The sequence below is a fragment of the Oncorhynchus mykiss genome, chromosome 18 (assembly GCF_057628025.1).
Source record: "Oncorhynchus mykiss isolate SJ-2025 chromosome 18, ASM5762802v1, whole genome shotgun sequence".
NCBI lineage: Eukaryota > Metazoa > Chordata > Actinopteri > Salmoniformes > Salmonidae > Oncorhynchus > Oncorhynchus mykiss.
The window spans coordinates 40,375,797-40,402,566 of record NC_143039.1 but is presented as its reverse complement, the minus strand read 5'-3'; the positions used below and the strand labels follow the sequence as shown (position 1 = coordinate 40,402,566).

The following is a 26,770-nucleotide window of genomic DNA, read 5'->3' as shown; positions in this document are numbered from 1 at the left end:
AGAGACCTAAAAAAGGAACTAAGGTCAGGACGTGACATTCCTCACCAAGACAGGCCAGCACCAGGCCAAGACAACCAGAGCAGAGTATTGGCAGGCACGCATCACGGCTCCAATTTTACCATACAAAAGTACTGAACACAATAGGAGTACTTGACTCCTCTGGCACTTAACAGTCTAGCTGGCCCCATAACTTCTCCCCTTACTGCTCTCTCCTTTCAGGGGGTGGAAACAAATCAGTCTACGAGTACAAAGCCAACTGTGCGTTTTACACAACGGAGTTGTTCAGAATAAGTCTAAGTGATCTCTGTCTATAAACACACTGTTTTCACACAATGGAGAATGGAATATTTTATAGCTAGGAGAGAGGGTCTAAAAATGGACATCTCAGCTAGGAAGCGAACAAGCAGTGGACTCACTCTATCCCCCGAGGTGACGGAAATTAATTAAATCCGGCACGGCAGATGCTGCCTTTTTATGAAACGGCTCTGTTTCGAGATGGCCATCAAATTAGCCAAATTGGAGTGATGTGACAACCTAAGAACTTTGTCTGCTTTTGTTTTGAAGCTGGCTGTCCCCTCCAATGACTGTTAGCTAATGTCAGACCGAACGGAGTGAATTGTACTTTTTTATTTAACCCTTATTTTACCAGGTAGGATGACTGGGAAAACATTTCAATTTACAGCAATGACCTGGGGAACAGTTACAGGGGAGAATGAGCCAATTGGAAGCTGGGGATGATTAGGTGGTTGTGATGGAATGAGGGTCAGATTGAGAATTTAGCCAGGACACCGGGATTAACACCCCTGCAGGCACAATAAGGGGCATGGGATCTTTAGTGACCACAGAGAGTCAGGACAAACGTTTAACGTCCCATCCAAAAGAAAGCACCTTACACCGAGCAATGTTCCCAATCACTGCCCTGGGGTATTGGGATATTTTTCAGACCAGAGGAAAGAGTGCCTCCTATTGGCCCCCCAACACCACCTCCAGCAGCATCTGGTCTCCCATCCAGGGACCAACCCTGCTTCAGAGGTAAGCCAGCAGTGGGATGCAGGGTGGTATGTTAAAAGCATGCATGCGCCGATGTGCTTAAATGAACAGAATGACTTTCCACTTGAAGGGCATTATCACGGCCCCAAAACAGGTTTATCTCTGGATTAAATCATTCACAATTCACAACGTGTCCCCTTTATAGTGTGTGATCTAATGCGTTCAATAAAACCAAAAAACATTTAAGGGCTAATTCTATAGAATTAGGATAGATGGTCAAGACGGATTCTAAAATGGCTTCCTTGTCTCAAGCCGATGATACCGTAGATAGTAAGTGATGAACATTTAATAATGAGCTTAGTGTACGATATCTTTGATTCGTATTTGATAAAGGCCTCGAGATCTATGGATCTGTTTATGACAGCCAACCTAATGAAAACAGGCACACGTTGCTATGGCATCAAAGGTAGATGTCGTAAACGGGCTGCACATGTATCTTTAATCATGTCAATTTTTATACTGACCTCAATGTCTCAAGAGGGTCAATCGTTAGAAACGCATTTGTTTATAAAGTCGCGTTGACCCTGACACTGCACTGACACTGCACCAGAGTTCACAGCTTGTTCTACAGAACTGGGGGATGTAGACTTGAAAACCCCCAACACACACACTCCAAACAGTCTTGCTTTGCTCTGCAGATCAATGCCCCCCTCGTGTGCTTCTCAGCAGGGCTGACTGAGTATTAGAGCACTCGCTGCTTAGTTTGACAGTGTCCCAGATTGCACCCTATTCTCAATGTGGTGCGCTACTATGGACCAGAGCCCTGGCCTCTGGTCAAAGTAGGGCACTGCATAGAGAATAGGGTGCCATTTGGGAATTAGCCTATGACTCGCATATCTCGAATAAGACGGTTGCGGGAAATATGTTACATCCTCAACAATAGAGGCTTCTCTGATGTGAACCTGAACCTGAACCGGAACCGGAACCTGCGGCATAGAAATCTCAATCAAGCCGACACCCACACGTTGAACACAGGCAAATAAATGCAGCTGGCAACATTGTAGGAGAGTACAACTTTTTCCAGTCTTTTAAGTTAAATATACCATACAGTAAAAACAATGCAGGGCCAGCAATTAAGAGCAAAAAATCCACCACAGACAAACATCATCTGTTGCATTTGATGCCATGTTCCATACAGGCAAAACGTTCTACCCAAAAAACATGAAGTTAAGCTGGGGAAAAAAAAAATGAGACTGCAAAACCATTGCAACAGGAGTTGCTGTTAGAGAGGACGAAGGTAACCACACAAGTAGGGTCAGGGGAGCGGAAGTCTCTCCATTTACAGGAATCTAGAGGTCCTTGTCCCACTGCAGGAAATCTGTCCAAACTAAAAAAACACATAGCTTAGGCCTTTCACCCAAGAACACGTGGTCACTTTCCTGCCAAGCCTACCCTGGCCATCATGATCACGGTTCAATTAAAGTTCACTGTTCTAAGGGGCATCTGAAAAGGTCCCCGTGCGCACACTGGAATGGGAGTGAAGGCTGCCAATTTCCTTTCCCCAGAAATTGCCAAGGAAACAACAACCTTTCCAGTAATGGAGTTGCCTGCTGCTGGTCGTGATGTGATTGGATTTAACGTTGTGTTCTCTCTCGGCGAGGGAGCAGAGACTCGACGGGTACGGCATCTCAAGTGTAACGTACATATTCAATCCGGCGGCTTTAATAACTTCTATTATGTCTATTGACTCTCCCTGGGCAGAGACACAGGAAGTCCCAAATGGCACTCTATTCTCTGGGACAAATTCAATAGGGAATAGGGTGCCATGTGAGAAGCAGTACTAGACGCCTGCTGCTGGAGAAAGGGATAGGGAACTGCTTGTAATGTGCCTGATATTGGTTAGTATGATTGTGTTAAAGGTTAGAGGCTTGTTGCCCCTTGGTGTACGACCGAGGTGAGATGTGATAACAAACTCCATACCATTTACAGTTGAAGTTGGAAGTTTACATACACGTTAGCCAAATACATTTAAACTCAGTTTTTCACAATTCCTGACATTTAATCCAAGTAAAAATTCCCTGTCTTAGGTCAGTTAGGATCATCACTTTATTTTAAGAATGTGAAATGTCAGAATAATAGTAGAGAGAATTATTTATTCCAGATTTCATCACATTCCCAGTGGGTCAGAAGTTTACATACACTCAATTAGTATTTGGTAGCATTGCCTTTAAATTGTTTAACTTGGGTCTCCTTCGGGTTGCCTTCCACAAGCTTCCCCCAATAAGTTGGGTGAATTTTGGCCCATTCCTCCTGACAGAGCTGGTTAACTGAGTCAGGTTTGTAGGCCTCCTACGTACTCACATACACTTTTTCAGTTCTGCCCACAACTTTTCTATAGGGTTGAGGTCAGGGCTTTGTGATGGCCACTTCAATACCTTGACTTTGTTATCCTTAAGCCATTTGTCCACAACTTTGGAAGTATGCATGGGGTCATTGTCCATTTGGAAGACCCATTTGTGATCTAGATTTAACTTCCTTCCTTCCTTCCTGACTGATGTCTTGAGATGTTGCTTCAATATATCCACATAAGTTTCATCCCTCATGATGCCATCTATTTTGTGAAGTGCACCAGCCCCTCCTGCAGCAAAGCACCCCCACAACATGATGCTGCCACCCTTTGTGCTTCACGGTTGGGATGGTGTTCTTTTGCTTGCAAGCATCCCCCTTTTTCCTCCAAACATAACGATGGTCATTATGGCCAAACAGTTCTATTTTTGTTTCAACAGACCAGAGGACATTTCTCCAAAAAGTATCATATTTGACCCCATGTGCAGTTGCAAACCGTAGTCTGGCTTTTTTATGGCAGTTTTGGAGCAGTGGCTTCTTCCTTGCTGAGCGGACTTTCAGGTTATGTCGATATAGGACTCGTTTTGCTATGGATATAGTTACTTTTGTACCGGTTTCCTCCAGCATCTTCACAAGGTCTTTGCTGTTGTTCTGGGATTGATTTGCACTTTTCGCACCAAAGTATGTTCATCTTTAGGACACAGAACGGGTCTCCTTCCTGAGCGGTATGACGGCTGCGTGATCCCATGGTGTTTGACATCATTTTCCCATGATGTCAAGCAAAGAGGCACTGAGTTTGAAGGTAGGCCTTGAAATACATCCACAGGTACACCTCCAATTGACTTAAATGTTCAATTAGCCTATCAGAAGCTTCTGAAGCCATGACATAATTTTCTGGAATTTTCCAAGCTGTTTAAAAGCACAGTCAACTTAGTGTATGTAAACTTCTGACCCACTGGAAATGTGATACAGTGAATTATAAGTGAAATAATCTGTCTGTAAACTATTGTTGGAAAAATGACTTGTGTCATGCACAAAGTAGATGTCCTAACCGACTTGCTAAAACTATAGTTTGTGAAATTTGTGGAGTGGTTGAAAAACTACTTCAACTGTATGTGAGTAACACAATGCAATCATGTTGAAAAGGAAGATAAATTACAACGAGGAGGAAAAAGAGGAGGAGGAGGAGGAGGATAAAGAATATCCTTGTGAATGTTGTCCTTTACATTATTTATGGCTGCCAACGCTTACAAGCTGTAGGCATGTTAGAAGCATTACAAAAAGGAAAGTAAGAGATAAGACTACAAAGCACGACATACAGAAGCAGGATAATGCAGGATCCTGTAGCAAGGCCTTCCTCCTCACACAACATAGCAAGCAAAACAGGTAGCCTAGTGGTTAGAGTGTTGGACTAGTAACCGAAAGGTAGCAAGAATGAATCCGCGAGCTACAGTTCTGCCCCTGACCAAGTCAGTTAACCCGTTGTCATTGAAAATAAGAATTTGTTCTTATCTGACTTGCCTAGTTAAATAAAGGTAAAAAGAACACTCAGGCCTCCCTCTCCCTCACTTCAGCAGAGGGAGATAGTGTGGATAAAAAGAGGTGTTTAAGCTGCGGCACTTGAAGAGAGGTCTCATCTGCAGCCGCAGGTGTTGTTCCATTGCACAGCTCTGGCGGGTAGACATCACAGCCACTGCTCTAGGCCACACGTCTACAGATGCTGCAATAGTCCTCCTCACAGACACGAAGAGGAGGAGGGGTGGCCCACAGCTTTAGCTAACATTACAAGGACAACAACACTCAGGCTGTTTACTGTATACAGTGCCGTCAGAAACTAGTCACACCCCTTGATTTTTCCACATTTTGTCGTGTTACAGCCTGAATTTAAGATGGATTACATTTGTATTTTTTTGTCCCTGGCCTACACACAATGCCTCATAAGGTCAAAGTGGATTTATGTTCATTGAACATTTTACAAATGTATTTTGGAAAATTAAAAGTTGAAATGTCTTGAGTCAGTAGGTATTCAACCCCTTTGCAAGCCTAAATAAGTTCAGGAGTAAAAATGTGCTTAGCATGTCACATAATACGTCGCAATAATGGTGTTTAACATGATTTTTGAATGACTACTTCATCTCTGTACCCCACACATACAATTATCTGTAAGGTGCGTGCACTGCACCCAGCCTGCCACAGGTGTCGCTAGTGCACGATGAGACAAAGATATCCCTACCGGCCAAACCCTCCCTAACCCGGACAACGCTAGGCCAGTTGTGCATCGCCCCATGGACCTCCCGGTCGCGGCCGGCTGTGACAGAGCCTGGGCTCAAACCCAGAGTCTCTGGTGGCACAGCTAGCACTGCGATGCAGTGCCTTAGACCACTGCGCCACCCGGGAGGCCCACCAAACCCATATTTGTCCGTCGGACTGCCAGATGACGGTGCCACGGTGAATGTCACTGAACTCCTCAGAAAGGCCATTCTGCTGCCAATGTTTGTCTATGGAGATAGCATGGCGGTGTGCTCGATTTTATACACCTGTCAACAACAGGTGTGGCTGAAATAGCCAAATCCACTGACTTGAAGGGGTGTCCATATACTTTTGTATACATAGTGTAGCTCTCTCTCTCTCTCGCTTCTCCTTCATTTTTAAATAAATGAATTAGTTAACTGTTCAACTACTGTCTATCTCTCTTTGAGTCAACTACTCACCACATTTTATGCACTGCACTGCGAGCTAGCTGTAGCGTATGCTTTCAGTACTAGATTAATTCTCTGATCTTTTGATTGGGTGGACAACACGCTCTGATAGATTGTAGGACGTCCTCCGGATGTTGTTATAATTACAGTGTAAGTCTATGGAAGGGGGTGAGAACCATGAGCCTCCTAGGTTTTGTATTGAAGTTAATGTACCCGGAGGAGGACGGAAGTTAGCTGTCCTCCGGCCACACCTTGGTGCTACCCTACAGAGTGCTGTTGAGGCTACTGTAGTTTTTTTTATCAATTATTTGGTGACATGTGAATATATTTAGTGTAGTTTAAACTTTTTTAATGTTTCACTCTTTATTTTTATGAAAATCACTGAGGAGAATTATCTCCTATTCCTCCTCTGAGGAGACTCCACTGCTAAACAACAATTTTCAAGTCTTGGCATATCTTTTCAACTCAGCCACTCAGGAACATTCACTGTCTTCTTGTTAAGCAATTCCAGTGTAGATGTGTGTTTTAGGTTATTGTCCTGCTGGAAATTGAATTAATCTCCCAGTATCTGGTGGAAAGCAGACTGAACCAGGTTTTCCTCTCGGATTTTGCCTGTGCTTAGATCCATTTTGTAAATTTTTTATCCTGAAAAACTCCCCAGTCATTAACGATAACAAGCATACCCATAAAATGATGCAGTCACCAATATGCTTGAAAATATGAAGAGTGGTACTCAGTAATGTGTTATATTGGATTTACCCCAAACATACTGTAGCTAGCTATATTTCGCTATAGCTATATATTTTTTTCACTTTGACTTCGGTAGTGAATGCATCTAGCTAGTTTAGTTTACTCAAACACCCGGCTCAAACAGATAGGGATGCTATGTTAGCTGGGTGGTTATGGCTATCCAACACTTCCATGTCAAGGTAAGCTTTTGGTTTTACAAATTTATTGCCACCGGGGCCCGGCGGTGTAACTGCTAAACTGCTTGCTGACTGTACACTTCACTGTATGAACGTAGCGGGTTTACTAACGCGTTAGTTCTAGTAGCTATGTTGACTATGATGTTAGCTAATATTGTGACAACGATGTAGGCTGTGTGTAGAGATTAGCAGTTATGATATTTAGGTTTGGCTTTGGAGTTTTTTTTGCCTGGTCACAGACAGCTAATTGTGCACTGAAATCCACAAACAAAGGGAAAAGGTGAGAGGAGGAAAGCGTGTAGATGCAAGAAGCAATTATACAATGAGCAAAATGATCATGCTGTTTGTATGTGGCTGCTATGAAAATGAAAGTGTTTGCGTGTGATCAGGGGTGTATTCATTCCGCCGATTCTGTTGAAAACATTTCTTAAACGGAAGCAAATGGAACTGGGATAAACATACCTGAATTCTTCCATTAGAAATGATTGTTTACAACTATTGGACTAATGATTACACCCTAGATCAGCTAGATGCAGGCAAGAGTGGAATTTCATTTGTCATTGTCTGTCACGTTGGTATAAAGGGATCGGGAGACAGGCTCAGAAATTCGTAATAGGGGGTTTTATTGATCCAGCGTAAAAGCGCGGGGACGGAGACCAAACAAACACGTATACAAAACACAGTGTTGAAACCCAAACAAAAGAGTGAGGAGTCCATAAAATAAATAGAGCGGGGCGAGACCCGTAACATACAAGTGCACAATGATATCACACGGGACGAGGCCCGAAATCATCTATGCAATCCACAATGGCACGAAAGCCAAAACACACAGCACAGGTACTCACACGACCAACGGATATTGGAACAATAATCGACAGGACAATGGTGAACAATGGGAACACTTACACAATTACTAATCAATGGGAATAGGGACCAGGTGTGCGTAATGACACAGTTCTGGAGGGATCCGTGACATGGTCTGTCACCTCGATTCCTCTCATTTTCCCCTCGACCTGTGCACCTGCGTTGTAAACTTTCATTCCTCCTGACGGTTACAGGGAAAATGTGAGTATCATGTAGTAGCCTAAACCTATCAACGTTACATTGAGCTGGGTGAATAGAATATGAACGACAGTCATCCAATATGCTGTAATAGAAATCCGGCCATGCTCATAAAACAATTTATCATCCTCCGCCATCTCAAACGCCACTGACTGCAACTGTTGTCCAGCGATGATTTGACAGAGCTGGAAGAATTTTGAAAAGAATAATGGGGCAAATTTTGCACAATCAAGGTGTGGAAATCTCTTAAGAGACTCACCCAGAAAGACTCACAGCTGTAAACGCTGCCAAAGGTGATTCTAAACATGCATTGACTCAGGGGTGTGCACACTAATTCATGTATTTCATTTTCAATACATTTGCAAAAATGTTTTCACTTTGTTATTACAGGGTATTGTGTGAAGAAAATGTCATCCATTTTGAATTCAGGCTGTAACACAATATGAAATAAGTCAAGGGGTATGAATACTTTCTGAAGGCACTGTAAGTGCCTCACAAGGTGTCTGACGGCATGCAATGCCCCACGAGCATTGAGCAAATCCTCGACAAGAATAACATAAAACACAGAGATCTAATTCCTCCATGTAACACAAGGCTCTGATTTCCCGATGTCATTCGATTTGAACCCAAAGCCCGCAGTTGAACTCTCCCGACAAACACGTTCCAGGCTCTCTCTTCATTCACAGACTCGGCCCCCTCTGCCCTCTGCTTTGGAACAAATCCACCTGAAAAAAGTGCCAGCAGTAATTCCATCGCTCATTATTCTTCATTACAGTGGAGAAAAGCACCCAGGGCCAGATCATATTGGCTGTTAACTAAAGTTTGGGAGACAATTAGCTCAGGTTGTTAAAATTAATCATTGTTACAGCTGGGATCTCCGAGGCTAGCAGAAGCTCTGCTTTTATGTTTTGTTTATTCAAGCGCTCCATGGATATCGATTGAAGGCTCGCTGTAAACAGGGGGATAAGACATTCGACAATTGTTTGCCGGATTCACTCTCTCTGCACAGAGACGAGCAATCCAATCGTTACTGAGATTAGAGCTGATGCACAGGGAAACACGGACCATCTCTACACTTTACCCCTTGATCATGATGAACTTGATGTGGTCGAAATCATGCAATTCTGTCTGTTCACAGAATTGGGAAAATAGTTCATCATTCGGCAGTTCAAATAATTGATCACGAACACCCTTACTAGGAATCAGTGGGTTTTAAACCAAATATTTAATTTAATTAGTAGGTCTTTGAACGCCTTATATGACCGCAGTGGTCTTGGGCTGGATTGTTGTCATTCCATAGATGATTGACTGTAAACACCAGAGGCTGATTTGATCTGACAGGAAGAGCTATTATGCTAAACTAGGACAGTCTCCTTTTCTCAGTCTCTGGTTGCCTCCCAAATGGAACCTTTTCCCTATATAGTGCACTACTTTTGACCAGAGCCCTATAAAGTCGTGCACTATAAAGGGAATAGGGTGCCATTTGGGACACAACCTCTGTGAAACAGACGCTCCAGCTGAATAAAACATACTAACACTTTGAAAAGGAAATGGAGACGACTTGGCTTCCATGAATTCCCCCCCCCTCCCCCCAACATATTTTACATAGTTTGCGTTTTGGGAGCTTCCCTGACGTGCAACCGGACTCTAAATCCAGCCTCAATTAATTGTGCGAGTTTCTCCTCCCCCCTGTGGACAGCCCCTGAACAGCAGCAATGGCTTATCGCCCCAGTCACGCAGCATGAAAACCGTATAAACATATCTGCTGTCTGCCCCCACCCCAAAAGAGACAGCATTCCATCTTTTGTTTTTCTGAAGCTCTCCAGTCATGATAATGGGGCGTGCAACTCTTCCAAAGTGGAAGTAACGTAACGTTGGATCAGGATCCATATTTATAGTTTATTGCTTACGCCTGAGTGACTGTTTATGGCTTGTGATTTGCATTAATCCTCTGCAGGATTGCGTCCGAGAGGAAGGACACCTGAGAGACATATGGTGGGGAATGAAGGTATGAATATCCAAACCAGAGACACACACGTCGTCCCCGGGACCGAGGTGAGGCCGCAGAGGGGTTTGGTAATACCCTGTATAATACCTGCACAGTTACTGAGAGCATCTGCTGTAGGAAGGGAAGGGGGAGAAGGAGGGAGGCTCATTTGGATGTGGATGTGCTTCTGGCGGTTATAAGGGATTCTATTATTGCTCCCAAAAAGCAAGTATCTATATGGTAATTTCCCTGTAATGTGTGTGCTGTGGGTAGATACATGATAATCCCAGTGTAATTAATGGTTCCTCTGGTGAGCGCCTGATTAATGCATGTGCAGCCATTGAACACATGGATTTTGTCGCAAACTATTGGAATATTTAATGGACATTGAGGTAAACATGCCCTCTTACAGCCATCTAGAGACCTTCCTATTAGAAAAACTCCCATAGCCTCATCTTTCCCTGAGCTGCCTTAAAGTACCACGGTTGCATCCCAAATGGCACCCTATTGCATATTTAGTGCACTACTTTTGACCAGATCCCTATGGGTAGTGCATTACAAAAGGTAACAGGGTGCCATTTGGGATGCAGCCCACATACACAGCCCAGCCGACGTATTCACATGTTGTCCCTCGGGTTCATATGTAAGTGGGGGAAGGACCAAAAAACAAAAGACCCCGAGCAAGGTCCTTTGTCTTTCCTTAAGTGCCGCATCATTCTCAATATCCTGGCAGTTTTTGTCCCCGTGGCCACACTCCTGCCAGCGTTATTAGCTCAGCTTAATAATGAACCCACCAGGCATCATCTTCATTAGGAAGGACGGAGGAGTGGGGGCCAGGGAGCCAGGCTGACCCTGCTACAATCTCTTCACTGGGGATCTGGCACCGGAATTTTAATAGGAGAGCAAAGCAGGCAGGTGGGTCAGTCCTGGAGACATGCTGTGCATGCCAATCTGGTCCCTGCATCCATGGCTCAGGAACAAACTGAAGGAGACAGGAAAGGTGCTGGTGGCAGGGGGATCAGGACAGCGATGCAGCATCCATTCAGGTGAGAAGGAGCATCGTTCGGTGACAAACAGCCCATGAGCCATGCTGGCTTCTCCATATTAATGAGGTTGGTTGAGCTGTGAGGATTCCTGTTAATTGCTTTTGCTGGATTGTCAGCTGGACTGCTATTGGTGTGAGCGACAAAATAAATGAAAGCAGTAAAGTTAGGTCTATAGTCTCATCTGGCCGTAGGCTCTTACAGACCCGATCCCATTCACTCTCCCTACCTACTTAAATGTTCTGCATCGGAGCCACGCTTTATTCCCCCCATTTTAGAAGGTCCCTGCCCCAAACAGCGTAGGTGATTTGTTGTATATTTAAGGAAGTTTTCCGCGCCGCGGTAATTGCCACGGCGACCTTGATGCAGATAGGACAAAAGACATATCTGCTGTCAAGAATTTGCCATTAGTACCGCTAGAGAATTGCCACATTCTCTCACTGATCCCTGTAAGCATTTCTGATTCCGAGCATGTCCACTCATTCTGCAATACCCACTGCTCGTCTAAGAGAGAAAGGTTTCTTATTCCCAAATATGTGTGCAAAAACACAAAACTTCAATAAAATGTTATGATCAAAGAACATATACAATTCCTAAAGCCCACTCCAAAACTGCTTCTCATGGAAGGTTGAGAGGATAGTTGTAGATAACCTGAAATGCTCTTTGAGATCTAGAAATGAAGTCCCACACATCCGGGAGCTAGATAAAGGTGGAAATATAATGGAAATATAACTAGAGGGTGGAAGTACAATATTGGAGGGGATGCAATCTCTTTCTCACTCTGATAGAGACTGATAGGTAACCAGGTGATTTCCTGGCACTATAGGCTCTTGACAATTATGTTTCTTCATCTCATGGTTGAGAAGACATTAGACCGACCCAATTCCCTGGTAGTCCTTATGATGGACATGCTTTGAATCTGGAAAGGCGGGTAAAGGTATGAAAGAAATTGTATAGTAGAAAATAATGTACTGTAACATATATCAACTTTATTAGTCTGTGTCTTGGTCGACCAAAAACCTAATCTAGATGTTAAATTTGACATTATGTTGAGTTTGGTTTCCCGTACCAAGCCAAGACTACAGCAACAAACCACATTGGCAAGTAACTGAAACAGAGATAAATCTGCAGGCCTAACAATCCCAATGCACAAAACCAGAAACAACATAAAAAACAAATCTTCAATCTCAGGTTCAATAACAGGTCAAAAGGGTGGTATTTCACAGACCTGGGGTCGTATGCGTCAAGCATCTCAGCGTAGGAGTGCCAGTCTAGGATCAAGTCCCCCATGTCAATATAATCGTATTCATTATGATCTAAAAGGCTACACTGAACCCTAGAACAGCACTCTCTAAGAAGCTTTATGAATACGGCCCCGGATCCTATTAAAATCCATAAATACATCACTTCTAATCCTACACGCCGTGTCAGTCCAACAATCACAATCTGTTTTGTTGTGCGAGTGGAGGACAGCAAACCTAATGAAGAACCCTGCCAAGGCAGGTCTTAGCACTGCTCTCATTTCTTGCCTTGTCAGCTCTCCAAATTAAGAATGATGTTCTTCATTTTCCTTTGTGTTTATTTGCTGTACAATGGTTGAGTTAGTTTAGTACACATTGGCCTAACCTGCACCACACCCCCATAACTCCAAGGCCATAAAACAACAACAGTTAAAGCCACATAAAGTGACTGAACGTGAAAAGGAGGTTATAACCAGAAACATCTAAAGTGCAACATGTTCCAACTGAGAGGTAATGTGCCAAGACCTTGCCTGACGACTCATTCCGAATTTAATTCCGCTGCTCAATCAATCACTCCATGCATCAGTCTGAACCGGTTATCCTAGAAGTCGTTTGTGCTGACGTCAAGATGAAGTGATTCACTATTCGTATAGCCTGACTCTGGTCCAACCCATCGGTTTCTGGGACCAATCATAACAGTTCAAATGTGTTCGCATTCGAGAAGTAGTCGGGGAGGAAGCAAAATCGAGACTCATCGTGGCACTGAAAAGTAAATGACAATGGGCGTGGCGTTTGGCCGGAGCGATGTGGATGGGTAGCCAGGCCATCCAAGATCCAGAGTTAGAGAGGCCCATAGGATATAGGCCAGTGAACCACCCAACAGTGATAGGTTAAACACTCAAAAATATATGAATCATCTACAGCAGTGGTTCCCAAACGTTTTATAGTCCCGTACCCCTTCAAACATTCAACCTCCAGCTGCGTACCCCCTCTACAAGCAGGGTCAGAATGTTGTTTTTTTGCCATCATTGTAAGCCTGCCACACACATACTATACAGTACATTTATTAAACATAAGAATGAGTGTGAGTTTTTATCACAACCCAGCTCGTGGGAAGTGACAAAGAGCTCTTACAGGACCAGGGCACAAATAATAATATAATAATAATCAATAATTTTGCACTTTATTTAACCATCTTACATATAAAACCTTATTTGTTCATCAAAAATTGTGAATAACTCACCACAGGTTAATGAGAAGGGTGTGCTTGAAAGGATGCACATAACTCTGCAATGTTGGGTTGTATTGGAGAGAGTCTCAGTCTTAAATCATTTTCCACACACAGTCTGTGCCTGTATTTAGTTTTCATGCTAGTGAGGACCGAGAATCCACTCTCATATTGGTACGTAGTTGCAAAGGGCATCAGCGTCTTAACCGTGGGATTTGCCAAGGCAGGATACTCTGAGCGCAGCCCTAAATAGAAATCTGGCAGTGGCTTCTGAATAAATAACATTTTCGCTGAACCGCTTGATGCAATTTCAATGAGGCTCTCTTGTTCAGATCTTGGTTAGTGGACTGGAAGCAGAGAATGAAAGGGATAATAAATCCAGTGGCATGTGTCATTCGTTCGGGAAAGTACATGCGTAAATGCGCACCCAGATCACTCAAGTGCTTTGCTATATCACATTTGACATTGTCCGTAAGATTGAGTTCATTTGCACACAAAATATCATACAATGATGGAAAAACCTGTGTGTTGTCCTTGTTAATGCAGACAGAGAAGACCTCCAACTTCTTAATCATAGCCTCAATTTTGTTCCGCACACTAAATACAGTTGTGGAGAATCCCTGTAGTCCAAGATTCAGATCATTCAGGGGAGGAAAAACATCACCCAGATAGGCCAGTTGTGTGAGAAACTCGTCATCATGCAAGAGGTCAGACATGTGAAAATGATGGTCAGTAAAGAAAACGTTAATCTCGTCTCTCAATTAAAAAAAACTTGTCAATACTTTTCCCCTTGATAACCAGTGTATGTTGTCAAAGCGTTACATGGTCACAGCCCATATCATTGCATAATGCTGAAAATACATGAGAGTTCAGGGACATTGCTTAAACAAAGGTAACCATTTTTACTGTAGTGTTCAAAACGTATTTTAAGCTGCCAGGCATTCAATTGGGGGCGGCAGGGTAGCCTAGTGGTTAGAGCGCTTGACTAGTAACCGGAAGGTTGCAAGTTCAAACCCCCGAGCTGACAAGGTACAAATCTGTCGTTCTGCCCCTGAACAGGCAGTTAACCAACTGTTCCTAGGCCGTCTGTGAAAATAAGAAATTGTTCTTAACTGACTTGCCTAGTTAAATAAAGGTAAAATAAAAAAGAGCTTCTCGGTAGATGCTGCAGTGTACCCAAGTGGCGTCCGGAGCAACTGCTTGCACGTGTGTTATGTCTCCCTGTCATGGCTTTTGCACCATCAGTACAGTACATCTTGATGCCACAAAGCCATCCAGTACTTTAAAAATATAATATAATTTTCCAGTGGTTTGCAGAAGAGGATGTCTTCCTTAATTAACCCCCCATAAACGTAACGGACCAGGAGCTGTGCCAGGCCCACCACAGTGGTGTCTGTTGACTCATCCAGATGTAACGCATAGAATTCACTAGCTTGTAAACGAAGCAGTAATTGTTTCAAAACATCTCCTGCCTTGCCACTGATGCGTCGTGAAACAGTGTTGTTGATGAAGGCATTGTATGTATTGTTACATCTTCTCCTGCCACGCCCTCTACTTCTCATCCTGTCTCCCTAACCAGCCACCACCCCCCCAGTGCTCTCTCCCTCTCGCCGTGTGGGTGAATGTGATTGTGCGCAAGGAGACAAGTGTGCTGGAGGCAGAGCAGATCCCCACAAGCTGCAACCTGTTCCATAATCAATACCTCTACAATACCCAGCCCTGCCACTTCCACACTGCCAGATCGTAGCCTATGCTCAGTCAGTCTGTGTTTCAAGCTGTTTGTTCCTGCATAGATCGTGTTATCCTGTTGTGCCTGTTCTTCCCTAGCCTGACGCTGCTTTTCTCTCCGCTACAGTTCTGTCCACTCTGACTCTGGTCCGTCTCCAGTCCTTCGTCTCGTCAGTCATGCTTCCCTGCCCTGGACCCCCGCTATACTGCTTCCTTGGATTCCACTCCGGACCTGCTTACCTTGCCACTACTCCCATTGCCCCAGCCTCAGTTCCTGGTTCCCTGCTACCCGCCAAAGCTTCCCCTGGCCTGCACCCCATCTCCCCCCGGCTTTTCAATACAGTGCCTTGCGGAAGTATTCGGCCCCCTTGAACTTTGCGACCTTTTGCCACATTTCAGGCTTCAAACATAAAGATATCAAACTGTATTTTTTTGTGAAGAATCAACAACAAGTGGGACACAATCATGAAGTGGAACAACATTTATTGGATATTTCAAACTTTTTTAACAAATCAAACACTGAAAAATTGGGCGTGCAAAATTATTCAGCCCCTTTACTTTCAGTGCAGCAAGCTCTCTCCAGAAGTTCAGTGAGAATCTCTGAATGATCCAATGTTGACCTAAATGACTAATGATAATAAATACAATCCACCTGTGTGTAATCAAGTCTCCGTATAAATGCACCTGCACTGTGATAGTCTCAGAGGTCCGTTAAAAGCGCAGAGAGCATCATGAAGAACAAGGAACACACCAGGCAGGTCCGAGATACTGTTGTGAAGAAGTTTAAAGCCGGATTTGGATACAAAAAGATTTCCCAAGCTTTAAACATCCCAAGGAGCACTGTGCAAGCGATAATATTGAAATGGAAGGAGTATCAGACCACTGCAAATCTACCAAGACCTGGCCGTCCCTCTAAACCTTCAGCTCATACAAGGAGAAGACTGATCAGAGATGCAGCCAAGAGGCCCATGATCACTCTGGATGAACTGCAGAGATCTACAGCTGAGGTGGCAGACTCTGTCCATAGGACAACAATCAGTCGTATATTGCACAAATCTGGCCTTTATGGAAGAGTGGCAAGAAGAAAGCCATTTCTTAAAGATGTCCATAAAAAGTGTCGTTTAAAGTTTGCCACAAGCCACCTGGGAGACACACCAAACATGTGGAAGAAGGTCCTCTGGTCAGATGAAACCAAAATTTAACTTTTTGGCAACAATGCAAAACGTTATGTTTGGCGTAAAAGCAACACAGCTCATCACCCTGAACACACCATCCCCACTGTCAAACATGGTGGTGGCAGCATCATGGTTTGGGCCTGCTTTTCTTCAGCAGGGACAGGGAAGATGGTTAAAATTGATGGGAAGATGGATGGAGCCAAATACAGGACCATTCTGGAAGAAAACCTGATGGAGTCTGCAAAAGACCTGAGCCTGGGACGGAGATTTGTCTTCCAACAAGACAATGATCCAAAACATAAAGCAAAATCTACAATGGAATGGTTCAAAAATAAACATATCCAGGTGTTAGAATGGCCAAGTCAAAGTCCAGACCTGAATCCAATCGAGAATCTGTGGAAAGAACTGAAAACTGCTGTTCACAAATGCTCTCCATCCAACCTCACTGAGCTCGAAGCTGTTTTGCAAGGAGGAATGGGAAAAAATTTTAGTCTCTCGATGTGCAAAACTGATAGAGACATACCCCAAGCGACTTACAGCTGTAATCGCAGCAAAAGGTGGCGCTACAAAGTATTAACTTAAGGGGGCTGAATAATTTTGCACGCCCAATTTTTCAGTTTTTGATTTGTTAAAAAAGTTTGAAATATCCAATAAATGTCGTTCCACTTCATGATTGTGTCCCACTTGTTGTTGATTCTTCACAAAAAAATACAGTTTTATATCTTTATGTTTGAAGCCTGAAATGTGGCAAAAGGTCGCAAAGTTCAAGGGGGCCGAATACTTTCGCAAGGCACTGTAAATACCTTACATGAGGAGACAGGGAGGAGGTAACTGAGTCTGCACTTGGGTTCACAACTAACATGTATAGTTTTTGGGCCCTTCCCCCAGCATTGTCCCAGACATATCTGCGGCAGCAGGAAGAATTATGTCCTCCACAATAGTATGGGGCTTGCCTGTCCTAGCCACTCGGTAGCTCACTATATAAGACACTTCTAGCCCCTTCTTATTCATGATATTTGTTGCTTTTATACGTCTTACTACTTGAAAGTCATCTTAATTCTTGCTGAAAACTCCTGTGGTTTATTTTTCAAATTGGCATGTTTCATCGAGTTGTGAGATACAACACACAGTGGCTGAGGAAAGGCACTAGTCCCAATATAAGTGAAAACCCAAATGTTGTTCTCATATAGGGATACTCAGAGTCGTCTTATATGTTGCGGCTACTCTGTTTATAATCTATGCATAGTCACTTTAACTCTACCTACATGTACATATTACCTCAATTACCTCGACTAACCGGTGCCCCCGCACATAGACTCTGTACCGGTACCCCTCTGTATATAGTCTAGCTATTGTTATTTTACTGCTGTATGTTTTAAACTGCATTTTTGTTAGGGGCTTGTAAGTAAGCATTTCACTGTAAGTAAGCATACACCTGTTATATTCGGCGCATGTGACTAACATTTGATTTGATGCGTCTATGGATGTAAGAGGTACTTTTTTTTAACCATTTATCAATTTTCGAGCAAACTGAATGAGCAGCAGCTACATTTGGCTACATACGGACCGTTAGTGGAATTCCCTCGAGAGAGCAACGTTTAATGTGATTGGATGTTAATTATTTGACTAGGCTACCTGTATTTGACATTGTTGTTATTTCGCTGAACACTAGATGGTTTAATTTGATTTTTGGCAGTGAAACGAGACTACTCAGGTGAGAAAACCTCACCCAAATGTATAGCCCTGTTGGAAAATCGAAATGGACTGTTTGAAAACGTGAGTCACATTTTCATTTAGCGTAGCCCCGACGGCGCCTCAGTTTGGGAATAGTCGATCGACAATATCTTTATGTAATTACAGTATGGGAATGATTAATTCACATAAAGATGCTTTGAAACAACAAACAAACTTTGGAATTGTAAGTGGTCCATAGAAAATTGTAATCACATCAATATAGGATTAGCTAAGAGGAGCCTGGTTAGAACACATGCAGTGCCTTCAGAAAGAATTCAGACCCCTTGACTTTTTCCACATTTTGTTACGTTACAGCCTTATTCTAGAATTGATTCAATTGTTTTTTTCCTCATCAATCTACACCCCATAATGACAAAGCAGAAACATCTCAAGAATGATAAATGGAGACAGGATGCACCTGAGCTCAATTTCAAGTCTCATAGCAAAGGGTCTGAATACTTATGTAAATAAGATATTTCTGTGTTATTGTTTTTTGCAAAAATGGCTAAAAACCTGTTTTCGCTTTGTCATTATGAGGTACTGTGTGTAGATTGATGATTTTTTTGTTATATTATCCATTTTAATTGAGGGTGTAACATAAAAAATGTGGATAAAGTCAAGGGGTCTGAAAACTTTCCAAAGGCACAGTACATACTTAATGTTGAGGATACATCTGAGGTCAACATTACAAAACTCAGCATGTTTTTTATATATAAATAAATAATTATGTTTTTTACCAAACAGCATTAAGTAGGCCAGGGGAAGGGAGATAATTATGTCCTAATATCTAATGATATTGACCCCAGTGAGACCCGAGAAGTAAAACCTGTCATTGAATAAGCCTCAAGTCCCGGGGAAAGATGGCGGTTGAGGTGTGTGGGGCAGCTAGGGCCACCAGAGTCCCCTCAACACGGCCCATCACTCCTGGGCTGCGTCCCAAATGGCACCCTATTCCCTACATAGTGCACTACTTTTGACCAGACAATAGGGAATAGCGTGCCATTTGGGCAGTCCTGATGCAGAGAGATTACCCCGTCAGTCCGGCCTCCACGTCCTGCCGAGGCCACGACTTGGACACTAATCCCCCTTTGATGAGTCCAGCTTCAGAGGCAAAACGCTGACATTTCGCACTAAGGCCGTCTCCCTGTACTCCTGACACGCACAGAACCGGTGGGTGCTTCTTTCATCCCGACATTGGCAAGATGAGGGTCTGGACACGGATGACTGGCAAATTAGTGTGCAGCTCACAGGGGACGATCATCCTTCTGAGAGGCGGGACGAGTAGGACTCCTCATGGCCAAATGTTGTCCCACCGTCAGCCCTTTTCCAATTCCTCATCCAGTGAAAAAAAGCTAAGCATTGCTGCTACAAAGGTCAAAATCCTAATGACCTAGTTTCTAAATTGAACTTGGTGGCTAGCATCAGTCATAGGTTCTAGTTGGTCCAGCTCAATCCATTTCCATTTGCATGAAATTCAATGCATTTTCCTTTTAAGTGAAGGGTGGGAAACATGTTACTTTTATGAACTAACTAGTCTAAATGTTGCCTTTTGCTTCTCTCCCCAGTATCTCGCAGCAGCAGAGACTTGTGATCTGATTTCAGAAGTAATACAAATCCAACAGCTGGCCTACCGGACGGCTATTGATTTCCCCCAGCAGAAACGGATCTTGCATTCAGAGGAACATTTATGAATGCGCAGGGTGCAAGAAATGATACGATAGCCCCAGTAATTCCCTAAATCCACTATTGATCGGTGGGTACAGTAAGAACTGTTAAGCAGCTCTGCCCTGGACGGCTAGGGTCAGTGTTAGCTGCTCACACCACACAGACCAGGAGATTGGAGTCCACTGCAGTAATTTTCCTCCCAGCATGCAGTGGCTGCCTGCCGCTGAGAGGAAAGTAGAGAAGAGGATTGACTGCAGAAGGTGCAATCAGCAGGATTCATCATCCAACTCCGAGCATCTTAATCTGGCCATTAGAGACGGAGAGCTCATCCATCTACCAGCACCAAACTGGAGATAGCTTTATCAAAATGCCTCTTTCTGTGAAGCTGCTTGGGGGCTGAGGTTTATTTGACAAACTTGTCCCGTAGTGTGAATGTGTGAGTGAAGGGGGAAAAGGTGTTCACGCTCATCGCTGTGAAAATGGTGTACACGGAGATAGGTTGAATTTGTGTGCTGTATAAATGTATACACCATATCGATACTTTGACTCCAAGTCAAGATTTTTTATATATATATATATATATATATATATATATATATATATATATATATATATATATATATATATATATATATATATATATATATTTGCTGCAGGTAGCGCTAGTTGGCTTCTGGTATTTTTCATATAGCTTGTTCTATAGCTTGTTCTATAGCTTGTTCTTTAGCTTGTTCTTTAGCTTGTTCTATAGCTTGTTCTATAACTTGTTCTATAGCTTCTTCTATACCTTGTTTTCCATCTTCTTTTTAAATAGTGAGCCAACATGTTTTCACCACTTTTATTTCCATGACTGATCAAATCTCATTTTGTCCTGCTCTCTTTTCTCTATGCAGCAGACATGTGCACTCTTAGAAAAAAAGGTTCCTTATAGAACTAAAAAGTGTTCCATCGCTTTCTTCATATATGGAACCCCTAAAAGTTATAGAACCCTTTTATAGGTTTCTTTGATCAGAACCCTAGAGGTTTTTCTTCACTGAAACAAAATGGTTCCACACAGAACCTTGCATGGTGCCATTTATGAATGGATGTCTACTACTATTAAATAGTCATATTTTTTGCTAAGAATTTAATTTAATAAACAATTCAATCATGGACAAAAGAATACCTGCATAGTATTTAGAATTTATTGTAATTTTATGCAAACATAATTTTGAAATGTGCCAACGTCAACTCTGGCTGACATCTCTTTGTTTGAATGATGGCCCATGTCAACTCTGGCTGACTTCTTTACAATAAAATACAATACAACTTTGTCCATTAGTTACAGCGAACCAAAAAAAACATGCCTTCTGCTCTGTTTCTAAACCCCAAAACAGCAGACCTGACACATACAGTTGAGATGAGCACAGATTGAAGCTGCAGTGCAGCGACCCTGGATGCTGATGTTTTGGGGTTAAAGACCTTGCTCAACGGCCCAACGGTGGGTGAATGTTTTGAGGATATGAACCCTGTAGCCCTCCACTAAAAATGTTAGTGTGTTAAAAGTAATGTAATGATTAACTAGGCTATTGAATCACCAAGACTTACTATACATCATTCATAAGAAATAATGTATACATACCTCCTCTCAGTCAGCAACAGTCTTCTAGTGGCTTCATGAAACATAGTCCCATTAATCGACTCCACACTGAAATACTGAAAAACAAGATGCAATTACCTAATTTCCAATGTCAGGCTGGGTCTGTAGCTCTATTTGGCATATCCTATAACTAAAAAAAGTATTTTAAGGAGTCAGCTTGCTAGCTTGTAAAGTGGCAAACTAAAGTAGCCTAACCTTTTCTGTTTAGCTAGCTAAATTAGCTAGCCAGCTTACAAACATGCTCAAATTCTAATAAAGGTTCAACTTTATTTATCTAGCCTGTAGTTTATCATATGACTTTGGCTTCATATATTTGAATTCAATAATCAACTTTGCTTACCTTAAAGAGATGGAGGGAGAAATAGTGAGAAAGTAAAACATAGGGAGAATATACTATGAAATGGTTATGAGCTCTGTCTGTCATTGACAAATCCTCCATAACCTCGTGAGGCAATGTGCTTGATACTCTGCACTAACCAGACAAAGACCCATGATTTAAAAACTAATGCATAGCAGCAATCTAATAACCTGAGCTAATGAATGGGAGAATAAGTGATTGATGATTGAATATTCAAATCAACATTAGAGATACTATTTGACACTTCAGGCCATTGTAAGGTGTGGCACTGCCTCCCTCTGGCACTTTAAGGAAGTACACACCTTTGAGTTGATTATACCTATATTATATTACAGTGACCTTTACTGATGTCGTGACTTGACTTTAACATTCATCTGAAGACTGTTATTTATCTATTTAACTAATTATGTTGAATTTTTACCCGGTTAAATGAATCATGTAACAATTAATTTGTCAGGATATGGGGCACCACGAGAGCGGTTCTTTAAAGAGTTATCATCTCCTGAAATAAACTCTAAAAGGTCTTTACCAATCTCCAGTGGTGGAAAAGTACCCAACTGTCATATTTGAGTAAAAGTAAATATACCTTAATAGAAAATGACTAAAGTAAAAGTCACCCAGTAAAATTCTACTTGAGTAAAAGTCTAAAAGTATTTGGTTTAAAATATACTTAAGTATCAAAAAAATATATACACTGTATATTCAAATTCCTCATATTAAGCAAACCATTTTCTTTACGGAAAGCCAGGGGCACACTCCAACACTCAGACATCATTTACAAACAAAGCATGTGTGTTTAGTGAGTCCGCCAGATTAGAGACAGTAGGGATGACCAGGGATGTTCGGTTGATAAGTGCGTGAATTTGACTATTTTCCTGTCCTGCTAAGCATTTAAAATGTAATGAGTACTTTTGGGTGTCAAGGAAAATGTATGGAGTAAAAGTACAATATTTTCTTAAGGAATATAGTGAAGTAAAGTAAAAGTAGTCAAAAATATAAATAGTAAAGTAAAGTACAGATACCCCAAAAAACTACTTAAGTAATACTTAAGTATTTTTTCTTAAGTACTTTACACCACTGCCTATTACATCTATAAAGAGTCAACATATTAGTCATAACCTCGTATCATACCATCATTCTGAACAGTCGTAACCTTGCATCTGCAAAAACCCAAGCCTTACTTATGATTCAGTACTACACAAACTGGTTTAATTATTTATTTACTAGCTAATTAAATGGGAACACAGGATAAACATACACACTCTGCATCGGTTATTGACTGGAGACTTAATACGCTGAAAACAGGTCCCTAGCGGAATGACAACAACATGGCCGCTTGTTAACCTGTCTGGGAACGGGCGGAACCCCTCTCCAACAGCCAGTGAAATTGCAGGGTGCAAAATTCAAACAACAGAAATCTCATAAATCATTTTCTCAAACATACAAGTATTAGGCACCATTTTAAAGATACAATTCTCGTTAATCTTGATTTCAAAAAGGCTTTACAGCGAAAGCTCCACAAACGATTATGTCAGGTCACCACCAAGTCACAGAAAAACACAGCCATTTTTCCAGCCAAAGACAGGAGTCACAAAAAGCAGAAATATAGATACAATTAATCACTAACCTTTGATGATCTCCATCAGATGACACTCATATGACTTCATGTTACACAACACGTGTATGTTTTGTTTGATAAAGTGCATATTTATATCCAAAAAATCTCATTTTACATTAGCGTGTTATGTTTAGTAGTTCCACAACATGCGGTGATTTTGCAGAGAGCCACATCAATTCACAGAAATATTAATCATAAACATTGATAATAGATACAACTATTATACATGGAACTTTAAATAAACTTTTCCTTAATGCAACCGCTGTGTCAGATTTTTAAAAAAACTTTACGGAAAAAGTATTCCATGCAATAATCTGAGTACGGCGCTCAGAGCCCAAAACAGCCAATGAAATATCAGCCATGTTGTGTAGTCAACATTAGTCAGAAATAGCATTATTTTTTATTTTTTTATTTTACCTTTATTTAACTAGGCAAGTCAGTTAAGAACAAATTCTTATTTTCAATGACGGCCTAGTGGGTTAACTGCCTGTTCAGGGGCAGAACGACAGATACCTTGTCTCCTCTCGGATTTGAACTTGCAACCTTTTGGTTACTAGTCCAACACTCTAACCACTAGGCTACCCGGCTATCCTACCGCCCCATTACAAATATTCACTTACCTTTGATGATCTTCATCAGAATGCACTCCCAGGAATCCCAGTTCCACAATAAATGTTTGATTTGTTCGATAAAGTTCATCATTTATGTCCATATACCTCCTTTTGTTAGGGCGTTTGGTAATCAAATCCAAACGCGCGTGCAAATCCAGCGGAAAGGTCAGACGAAAAGTCCAAACAGTTATATTACTGGTCGTAGAAACATATCAAACGAAGTATAGAATCAATCTTTAGGATGTTTTTAACATAAATCTTCAATAATGTCCCAACCGGAGAATTCCTTTGTAGAAAAGCAAAGGTGAGCGAGGTAACTTTCACATGACCGCGCATCACGAGCTCGTGGCTACTGGCAGACCTCTGACTCATTCCCCTCTCATTCAGCCCCCCTTCACAGTAGAAGCCTGAAACAACGTTCTAAAGACTATTGACATCTAGAAGAAGCCTTAGGAAGTGCAAGATGACCAATATCCCACTGTAGCTTCAATAGAGGCTGAGTTGAAAAACAACCAACCTCAGATTTACCACTTCCTGGTGGATTTTGTTCTCGGGTTTTTGCCTGCCATATGAGTTTTGTTACACTCACAGACATCATTTAAACAGTCTTAGAAACTTCTGAGTGGTTTCTATCCAATACTACGAATAATATGCATATATTAGCATATGGGACTGAGTAGCAGGCAGTTTACTCTGGGCACACATTTAATCCAAAAGTGAAAATGCTGCCCCTTATCCCAATGAAGTTAAAGAAGAGATGGAGAGGGAGAGGGACAGAGACACTTAACATTGGTATATTCAGAAACTACTTTCACCTACAGTAACCATACATTTTGCACACAAACCGCCACACACTTTGAGTAAGAAATCATGAATGTATTTACGTGAAATGCCTGAGTTCGCTGGGGATCTCTTGGTGAACATGGCAGCCTTTGAAAGGAGGTTGGTCCTTTTTGCGGCACGCTTGTCTCTGATTGTCCGAAATGGTTCCAACAACTCTTCTACTGTTGTCCTTCTTTGTAGTTGTCTGGTATTTGGTGACTTGTCGTGTAGTCTTGAACAGAACAACATAGTTGATTTTCCTTCCATTCGCTCTTGAAGATGCTTCTTTGAAGATAGGCTAGCCAGCCGTATCGATGGTTCCCCAGTTCGGTGATGAGAGTAGCATAATAAGATGGTTTGAGTAGAGTAACAGGATGGTCCTACTAGCTTTCTAAGATACTTTAATTAGGACAGCTAATCAGCCGTACCAGTGATTGTCCACCTCGTGTTGAGATTCAAAGTTCAAACCATTTTAAAAGTGCAGCTGCTGATTCACGCATTTTCTGGTCTAATGTGTTTTTTCCTTTATACCTTTTGCCCCTCACTCTGGGGCGGTGACTACTCACTGTGCAAAGTTATATAAAACAATTATCTCTTATAGCTTATCAAATCACACCCCTCCCTTAACCTGTTGAGTGTCGGGGGCAGTACTTTGATGTTTGGATGAAAAACGTACCCAAATGAAACTGCCTATTTCTCAGGCCCAGAAGCTAGAATATGCATATAATTGCCGGATTAGGATAGAAAACACAGTAAACTTTCAAAAACCGTCAAAATATTGTCTGTGCGTATAACATAGCTGATATTGCAGGCGAAAACCTGAGGAAAATCCAACAAGGAAGTGCCTCTTGTTTTGAAAACTCCCTGTTCCATTGCATGCCTTCCCTCCATTTAAAGGGATATCAACCATATTCCTTTCCCTATGGCTTCCACATGGTGTGAACAGTCTTTAGACATAGTTTCAGCCCTTTATTCTTAAAAAATGAGTGAGAACGATCACATCGCGTCAGTGGATGGCTGGGTGCCAGCAGAGTTTTGCATGCGCCAACAGCTTGGAGCAGACATTTTCTCTCTCTCGCCTATTGAAAAAGCTACGGTCCGGTTGAAATATTATCGATTATTTATTGTAAAAACAACCTGAGGATTGATTATAAAAAACGTTTGACATGTTTCTACAAACTTTACGGATACTATTTGGAATTTTTCGTCGGCCCCATCGTGACCGCTCGAGCCTATAGATTACTGAACAAAACGCGCCAACCAAATGTAGGTTTTTGGATATAAAATAATCTTTATCGAATAAAAGGAACATTTATTGTGTAACTGGGAGTCTCGTGAGTGCAAAAATCCGAAGATCATCAAAGCGATTCATTTTATTGCTTTTCTGACTTTCGTGACCAATCTACTTTGCTGCTAGCTGTTTGTAATGTTTTGTCTGCTGAGAGAGATGTCCTCACGAACGCTTGGTTTGCTTTTGCTGTAGATCTTTTTTGAAATCCGACACGCCAGGTGGATTAATAACAAGCTAAACTGTGTTTTGCTATATTGCACTTGTGATTCCAAGAAAATTCAATATTTTTAGTAATTTAATTTGAATTTGGCGCTCTGCAATTCAGCGGATGTTGACGAAAATGATCCCGCTAACGGGATGGGTGAACCAAGAAGTCTCTTAACAAAACACTTTCATAATTTTCATATTACATGCACAACACATAGTATGGAAACTTTATATATGTAGTGGGTATGCTTTCCAAGTTACAGTATTGCATTTATAACATTTTTCTTGACATCACAAAATAACAAACCAAATTATATTAGTGCTTAATAGATCGCCTCTGACCATTCCCCACATTCTATATTGTTCCAGTAGATGCTTTTGAACGTGTTAGAGTTTCAAC

At 41.9% G+C, this 26,770-nt stretch overlaps 1 long non-coding RNA gene across 1 annotated transcript in view; it reads right to left on the bottom strand.

Moving 5' to 3' along the window:
* LOC118941135 (uncharacterized) overlaps positions 1-26,770 on the bottom strand; it is an 80,407-nt gene that overhangs the window by 9,825 nt on the left and 43,812 nt on the right. Inside the window, exon 3 of the long non-coding RNA XR_005037433.2 lies at positions 21,446-21,519. This is a non-coding gene — a long non-coding RNA (uncharacterized LOC118941135). The remainder of the gene's footprint in view (positions 1-21,445; positions 21,520-26,770) is intronic.